Source organism: Pongo abelii, chromosome 9 (assembly GCF_028885655.2).
Source record: "Pongo abelii isolate AG06213 chromosome 9, NHGRI_mPonAbe1-v2.0_pri, whole genome shotgun sequence".
Classification (NCBI taxonomy): domain Eukaryota; kingdom Metazoa; phylum Chordata; class Mammalia; order Primates; family Hominidae; genus Pongo; species Pongo abelii.
In genome coordinates, this window is record NC_071994.2 from 38219592 (window position 1) to 38229239 (window position 9648).

The window sequence follows — 9648 nt, forward strand, 5'->3', positions numbered from 1 at the left end:
TTCATTCAGTTCAATTCTGATTTTGGATATTTCGTTTCTTCTGTTATCTTTGGACTTAGTTTGCTCTTCTTTTTCAAGTTCGTTCAAGTGGGATGTTAGGTTGTTAATTTCAGATCTTTCTAGCTTTTTGATATGGGCATTTAGCAGTATAAATTCTCTTAACATTGTTTTAGCTATGTTCCAGAGCTTATTGTATGTTGTATCTTTGTTTTCTTTGGTTTCAAAGAATTTCTTGACTTCTACCTTAATTTCATTGTTTACCCAAAAGTCAGTCAGGAACAGATTGTTTAATTTCCATGTAATTGTATGGTTTTAAGATCTCTTCTTGGTATTTATTTATATTTTTATTGTCTTGTGGTCTGAGAATGTGGTTGGTATGATTTCAGATTTTTTGAATTTGTTGAGAATTGCCTCATGGCCAAGTGTATGGTCAATTTTAAAGAATGTGCCACGTGCACCTGAGAAGAATGTATAGCCTATTTTTTGTTGGGTGGAGTGTTCTGTGGATGCCTATAAGGTTCATTTGGTCAAGTGTCAAGTTTAGATCCCAAATATCTTTGTTAGCATTCTGCCTTGATGATCTGTCTAGCTGTCCGTGGAGTGTTGAAGTCTCCTACTATTGGTTACCTAAGTCTCTTCATAAGTGTCTTAGAATTTGTTTTATGAATCTGGGTGCTCCAGTGTTGAGTGCATATATATTTAAAATAGTTAAGTTTTCTTGTAGAATTGAACCCTTTATTATTATGTAATACCCTTATTTGTCCTTTTTGATCATATTTGGAAGTAAAATTTATGTCTGTGTGGAGACCCTGTGAGCCTCCATGAACTCTACTTACTATAAGGCCCCCAAAAGACTTGACTTAAACATTTTAGTTTTTGCTCTAAGAGAATTATCAAAAAATCAAAATAATTTTACTATAATTTTTACTATAATCTCACTCCCAGAACATTTTTGTTACTTAAACACTTTTGTCTTCACTAATAATAAATTTCTGTTGAAAGTATAGAATTCAAATGAGTCTATACATCTGTTAAACAAGTATTTTATCTACATTACATGGAGTATTAGTATATATTTACTATTTTTTCTATTGTTTTATAAAGAATTCAGTCCACGAAAATTAAGTCAAAAGTCACCATAGGAAATATTTACACTAAGAGAAAATTAAAAAGGAAATTCTACTTTTTACTTGTTAAATTTTCATTAACCATTAATGTATTTTTATGTGCCAAGTTTGATGACAAATATTTTGAACAATATAAAAGACATCTCTCCCCAGAGTAGTATTAGAATTTAATTGTGGAGGAAAAAGAAATAACAAATAAACTATATACTGCTATTCATACCATAATGACATACAGTAAATAAGCTGAAAAAAGCAACTTTTTTGAATTTTATTCTATTTATTATACTATGAAAATTTGGGAATTAAATATTGGTGTGAAATGGAAAACAAATATTCTGTAAGTCTAATTCAGGTAGGCATTAAGAAACTTTGACAAAGAGGAAGGAGGGTTGATTGAATTCTCATATTTTCAGTTTCTTCCCTATCAGGAAGCATGTCCAATGTTGACTGATGGGTTAATAGAACCCAAACAGATGTAGCAGGATGGGGATATACAGTTGGCCTTTAATATGTAATATTTGATTTTGGCACTATACACCTGTTTATCAGCATTCCAAAAAACAAAAATATTTTATTATATCTAGAGTAGAGAATTTATATATTATTAATTAAAAGTACCAAATGGAGTTTTGCTATATTTTAAAATATTATTTTGGAGAAACGCTGGTCAAATAAACCTGAATACTGAATATCTAATAAGCTTTTTCATTCCTCTTTCTGAAAAAAAAATGAACAAACAAAGTATAAACAAGTAGGGATCTAATTGGACAAAGATGGAAGATAGTGGCTAAAATTTATATCAAAAATAGTTGTTAAGCAAATACATTTGATTTACCATCAAAATGTGAATAAAATGTTTATGTGTAGCTTATCAGTAAACCAACAATTTTAAGAGACTAAATTTCATTTTGTATTCAATTATATCATTTGGGTTTCAAAAATTTTAGATTCATAGAATTCTTCAGCTTGAGAGAATATTGAAGATCATCTAGTCTAGGGTTGGTGTAGGTTGTCACTTTGCATGCCAACTCCGCCTCAGTGAAAAAGAGACCAATGATCCTGAAGCAGCATCTATCATCATCACGGAAGAGAGAAAATGAGGCCTGTATGTAACTTTTTTGTTACAGTTAGTCAAAAACATCCCCACTCCCCTTTACACACATAGAAACCTTCAGGTAGACAAGTAAATGTTCAGTAGCCCAACAGTTTGATATTTTCTGGGGGAGCCAGAACTAAAACCCAGTTTTCTCCCATGGCATATTTCCCTTGTGTCCTTTTTGGTCTTTATTACCTAAAACTTATTTTTAGCTAACCCTTTCTATGAGTGAAATAAAATAATTTTCTGTAAAACATAACTAAATTCCTGGGAACTTGATAATGTTATATACAGTAGCTCTAATTCATTCAGGGCTTATTTTCAAGAATGAAATCATTTTAGCCATGCTTCAAACAGTATAAAAATTTACATCTTTATTAACAATATTGTTCAAAATAAATAGTATTTGCAAGGAGTAGAAATCCTAATTCATATAATTTTTTAAAATGTAATTAAAATAGCTAAAATAGCTGTATAATGATTTTAATATCTATTTACCTTTTATTTAAAATATTTCCTATGGAAGCCTTTCTTCATCATTTTAATCTATTGAAATGGATTGAATATGGCTTTGTTGAATGAACTTCAATCCAGTTATATTTTCCTCAATCTGTCCCCCCGAGTACTTGGCTCATCTTTCTACCCATGGCCTCCCCTAAGGTATGCAAGCACCTACTCCCCGTGAATACATTTGTGCAGTCTCTTTCTACATAAACTAGGGGTTGAGGCAGAGTTCCTGTTCATCTTGGACTAAAGGTGATTTTTCTCCTCATTAAGATGATAATTTGCTTTGGGATCTGCAATCATTTAACACTAAATTTTACACATCAAAAAATTTAAAATATACTTTTCATTCTTTTTTGTATCCCCAACATTTGGTACAGTGCCTGGAATACAGTAGTCATTTAATTATTTATTAAATACTGTCATGTATGTTTAACAATGGGATACATTCTGAAAAATGTATCATTAGGTGATGTCATGGTTATGCAAACATCGTAGAGTATGCTTACACAAATTTAGAGTATGCTTACACAAACACTGTAGAGTATGCTTATACTACCATCCTAGAGTATGTTTACATCATAGAGTATGCTTGCACATAGTTGTGCAAGCATTGTGGAGTATACTTACACAAACCTATACACACCTAGGTTATATGGTATAGCCTATTGCTCTAGGCTACACATCTGTACACCATATTTCGGTACTGAATACTGTAGGCAATTGTTACACAGTGGTATTTGTGTATCTAAACAAGCATAGAAAGAGTACAGTAAAAATACAGTATAAAAGATAAAAAGTGGTACACATTTATAAGGCACTTACCATGGATGGAGCTTGCAGGACTGGAAGTTTCTCTGAGTGAGTAAGTGAGTGAGTGATGAGTGAATGTGAAGGTCTGGGACATTACTGTAGATTTATAAACACTGTACACTTAGGCTACACTAAATTTATATACAAAGATTATTTCTTCATTAATAAATTAATCTTAGCTTACTGAAAGTTTTTATAAACTTTTTTAAAAAAAACTTTTGGCTCTTTTGCAATAACATTTAGCTTAAAACACACACACATTGTACAGCTGTTCGAAAATATTCTTATGTCCTTAATTCTATATGATTTTTGTATTTTCAAATGTTTAATTTTTATTTTTCTTTCTTTTTAAGCTTTTAGTTAAAAACTAAGACACAAACACATGCATTAGCCTAGGCCTATACAGTCTCAGGTTCAGGATCATCCATATCACTGTCTTCAATCTCCTCATCTTGTCTCACTGGTCTTCAGGGAAAATAATACTCATGGAGCTATCATCTTGTATGATAACAATGCCTTCTGGAAAATCTCCTGAAAGACCTGCCTGAGGCTGTTTTACAGTTGACTTTCTCTGTAAGTAGAAGGAATATTCTCTGAAATAACAATAAAAATTATAGTATAGTAAACACATAAACCATAAATCAGGAACAGTCATTTATTATTATCATCAAGTATTACGGATTGTACATAATTGTATATATTATACTTTTATATAACTGGCAGAGCAGTAGGTTAGGTTAAGCCAGCATCGCCACATACACATCTATAATGCATTGCACTATGATATTATGAAGCCTATGGCATCACTAGGCAATAGAAATTTTCAGCTTTGTTATAATCTTCTGGGGACAATATGATATATGTAGTCTGTCATTGAATCAAACATCATTATACAAGGCATGACCATAAATTGTCTCCAAAATTGATAAAATAAACAAGTATCTCAAAATCCCACTGACATTATGTCATGTTCCTTCCTTCTTAAAGGCTTTATCAAGCTCCCAGCCAAAAATGTATGTTCTTCCCTGAACACTTTACAATGAGGTTAAATGTTTTACTTAATACTGATCTCTTTACTTCATTATAATTATTTATATCTTTATCTTATTTTTCTCAAAAAGACTGTCATCTTCCCAAGGGCAGGAGCTGTGTCTCATAATTTGTGTATCTGTCTGCCAATGGTTATGCTCAATATTTGGAGCACAATAAATGCCTGTTGAAGGAATAATTAATCACATGGAGAGGTGTGAATTGGAGATAGTATTTTACTTTCTTCAACAAGGTTGTTATGAAGCTCAAATGAAAGCAAAACACCTGTAAAAGTACTTTGTAATATGTAAAGTACAATACAATTGAAAGAATCAAGATGATTATGATTTGTTTATTGTATATATGGAACAACATAGAGCTTTAAGGATCTTTGGTGCTACCACCATAACTGCTATTCAGAGGCTACTGAATACTTCTTCCAATTCACCATAATGTGGATTAGACATCAATCATCAATCACGAGTGAGGAAAACTACTTTCTCATAGAAATCATACTTGTAATAGGCTTCAGGATTCTTCAGCTAAATATATTTATGACAACTTTTTGAATTAAACTGAGGATTCATGCAAACATCTATCCATGAAATATTTCTGAAGGTCTGGTATGAACCAGGCAATATTAGGTGCTAATAGCTAAGGATATACTGATGAACAAAATAGACATGGTCACTGCTCTGAGGGAGTTTATTTTCCAAAATAACTTATCTTTAACAATATAGCTATAGTTTCATGGTTTTGTAACTGGATCTTTGAAAATGTTTTACAATAGATACTTTAAGCTCCCTCTTATGAAGATTTGGTGAATCTTAAAAAAGAAAAATCCTTTCACAAAGATTTCTGTAATCAAGTTTAACCTTTTTGATCCAATAGAATAATGCCTTTGTTACTCAGGGATATGCCATTAACATTACCTGGTTAGTAAACCTTTTGATTCTTGGTATCAAGAGGTCTAATTAATTTAGATGGCTTGGAATCAGTCGATATGTCTGAATATAGCAGAGACAAGTTGTGCACCTTGTCTACCTACACTCTGAGTCTTAGAACTTTGTCTAACTAAATGAGAACTCTGAAATGTTGTGCCCTAAACTAATAAAAGGACACTGACAACTTCTGTAAAACATGTGGTTGATAAAGCAAGACCAACATCTTTCAGTTCTGTCTAATAAGAAATATCTTACCTAGTCATCTGACTCAGCAAATCCAATAATCCCCAAATTTCTTATCAGATAGGCTGGGTGGTTTTTATATAGGCAGGACTAAACCAGGAAAAGTCATATGTGAGGGTGTGTGTGTGTGTGTGTGTGTGTGTATATATATATATATATATATATATATATCACACAGCTATATTTGTATATATAGAGAAAGCATATATACATATAGATGTTGATACACACACATATGTATATATATAATTTAATATACTATGCTATGCTATGACGTTTATTGCATATATTTATATCATATAGATACATATTTGACTTAAATAATATATAAAGCGATTGTGACATGCTCTCTACTCTGTCATCATCCTCTCTTTTTTTTTTCACACTGACTGTGCTTTGTAGTGTGACAATGCTTTGCAGGACTCAAAGGAGTTCTATACATTGATGCTGAGAAATACAGATCTGAGTACTCAACATAGCTCCAAATAAAACAGCCAGAATTCCACATATAGTTACTAAAATAACCCTGTGATAGGAGCTGTTTTGAACCTATTTTACTCATCTTGTAGTCTTTTAGTGAGGCTGTTAATAATGGTGACTTATATATCCACTGACCTGATGACCTATTAGACAGGAGGGGAAAATTATTCTCCATGGACTTTAAAACAATAAACATTTAAATTTAGAAGAAAGAATAAAAACCAGTCTCTTCTCTAAGAAAATGGTATCAGCAAGAATTCTGATTTGTGCTTCAAGTCACTGAAAAGTGATTATGGTACATGCTACCATAAAAAACAAATTCTTCTGAAAACTCTCTCTTCTGTAAATTTTTTTTTTTGACACCATACTCTTCTATATCTTCTCCTACCCCTCATATGACCTGTTCTCAGTCTAGCAGACTCCTTCCTCTGCCCATTCTAAAATTGTTAGACTTCACGGTATCTTTTTTTAAAATTTTATCACTTTATACATTCTCACACAACTTTATCCTATCTAGCAGGTTAATTACTACTCATACCAATAGCTCTTAAATTTTGAGGTACAGTCAATAATTTTCACAGGAAATTCAGATCTGTATTTTCAAATGCTTACTATCCTTTTACACTTGAATATATTGTGAGCACCTCTGTCTGAAATATCTAAATTTAAACTCTTCTCTCCCACTCGAAACCTGCTTCTTTTCTCACAATTTCTCTCTGTAAATGGAACCACTGATCATTGAATTGCCAAGTCATAACTGAAGCATCCATGTGTACTTCTCTAACCTTATCCAATCCATCAGTTCAGACAATTATAACTCTTTAATATTTCTGAAATGCATCTAATTCTATCATTTCTCTCCCCACAACTGTAGCTCTGGTCATCATTATCCTTCATTTGGATCACTATGTGTTAATTTTTATTATCTAGCTCCCCACTAAGTCACTCCATCATTGGAATAGTCTTCTAAATTGTAAATATACTGAGGCCACACCCCTGCCTAAAATATCTCAACGACTCTCCAGGACCCTCCAGATAATATCTAAGATCTTTCCTCTTATGCTTCCACATCATGACCTGACCCCTGACGATTTGCCTGGTCTTAGGTTTTGGCCTTCTCCTTAGCACTGACTTTCCCTTGTGAACTCCAGTAATATTAAATCTCTTGCCTTACCTTGAAAGCATATTCTGACACCATTCTTTGTCTCAGAAACTGTATCTATTACCTTCTCTCTGGAAACATTTTTTCCTCTTTGCTTCTTTGTGTGTGTTGCTCTTAACTCATTTTTCAGGTAACAACTTAGATACAACTTTAACTGGGAAGTCTCTTCATCTATGTTGAGCCCCAAATCTCCAATTTTTATTTACTCCATCTGTTTCCATAGCACCTGTACTTCCCTTATAATTATTCTTTTTTTTTTTTGAGATGAAGTCTCACTCTATTGCCCAGGCTGGAGTGCAGTGGCATGATCTCGGCTCACTGCAACCTCCACCTGCAAGTCTCCTGCCTCAGCCTCCTGAGTAGCTGGGACTACAGGTGTGCACCCCCATGCCTTGCTAATTTTTGTAGAAACAGGGTTTCACCATGTTGGCCAGGCTTGTCTTGAACTCCTAACCTCAGGTAATAACCCAGTTCAGCCTCCCAGAAGTGCTGGGATTACAGGCGTGAGCCTCCATGCCCGGCCCCCCTTATAAATTATTCTTATCAACATGCACTACAATTGACTTACCACTTATCTGCCTTCCCTACTGGACTGTTGATTCCATGAAGACTGAGCATATTGCAACATTATTCACCATTATATCTCCAGCACCTAGCATAATGTAGTACATAGTAGGCACTAAAAAAATTGTTCATTTCCAAATGTTTCTATTATTCCTTATTTACATATAATGGCAGATTTTTGTGTTTTACATAAAACATCACTAACATATCCTTATTTTAACCAGTGTTCCTCTTTTATCTGGTTAGCAAAAATGAACTTTTGGCTAAGATTTTATGTAAACAATCACAAAATAAAATGTGTAGTGTTTTCCAGCTAAGAAAAGCTTATGTATCAGGGTTTTATCTCTTACTATGCTAAGTATAATATATTCTTCTTTTTAGTTGCCCTCATCCCTTTTCTTTCTGTACTTTATAGTATACCCACTTGAGTATCTGAGTCCCCTATGGATAGAGTTGATGATTTTTTAATCTTTTCAAATCTTAAAGTGTGCAGCACAGCAGCTTGTATCTACCGTGATCTTAATAAATATTTGTTCAATTTAACTGGACACAAAATGGGGGAACTATAAGCCTGAGCTTTCATTTGAGAGGGTACTTAGAGTGAGTCTCCAATTTGATCCTCCAGATATATTCTCACGTTGCCCTGTGTGCGGATAGGTTGACCTTGATGGACTGCATCAAGAAGCTTCCTTGCAACCTGGCTTCTGATTGGATTGGCAAATAAGAGGCCATGGCAGAAGATCAGAGGCAAAAAAAAAATAGTAAGATAAACATGTCTATTTCCCTGGATCCTTTCTTGCCAGGATACCACTCACTGAGTTCCAGTAAATACTTCCTCCTCTGATTGCTTCAATTCTAAGGGCCCTACTAGTGGCTTACTGTTATAAGCATACACACATCTAGGATATTATACTCTTCATTATTTCCTTAATTACACCCATGTCTTTTTTAATAGAACCTTTATTAGATTCTTCTCAAATTACTCAGTCTTAGTATGATATCTTTTCCTGCCCGACATAATTAATAAATAGCCTTCCCCTATATTCTCTGACATCCCCTTCTCAATCTCCAGGAGTATTTGTCCGTTTTCATACTGCTATGAAGACATGCCTGAGACTGGGTAATTTATAAAGAAAAATAGGTTTAATGGACTCACAGTTCCACATGACTGGGAAGGCCTCACAATCGTGGCAGAAGGCAAAGGAGGAGCAAAGGCACATGGCAGCAGGCAAGAGGGCATGTGCAGGGGAACTCTTCTTTATAAAACTGTCAGACCTCATGAGACTTATTCACTATCACAGGAACAGCAAGAGAAAAACCCACCCCATGATTCAATTAACTCCCATTGGGTCCCTTCCATGACACATAGGGATTATGGGAGCTACAATTCAAGATATGATTTTGTGGGGACAGAGCCAAACATATCACCAGGTAAACACTGAGCTAACTTGGTCACTGGGGCCTGTCAGTGAAAAATTTGGGGCAGTTATCAAGAAGTTTTCATGCTCCTGATAAAGACATACCCAAGACTGGGCAACTTAAAAAAGAAATAAAGAGGTTTACAAAAGAAAGAGGTTTAATTGGACTTAAAGTTCCATGTGGCTTGGGGAGCCTCACAATCAAGGTGGAAGGCAAGGAGGAGCAAGTCCCATCTTACACGGATGGCAGCAGGCAAAGAGAGAATGA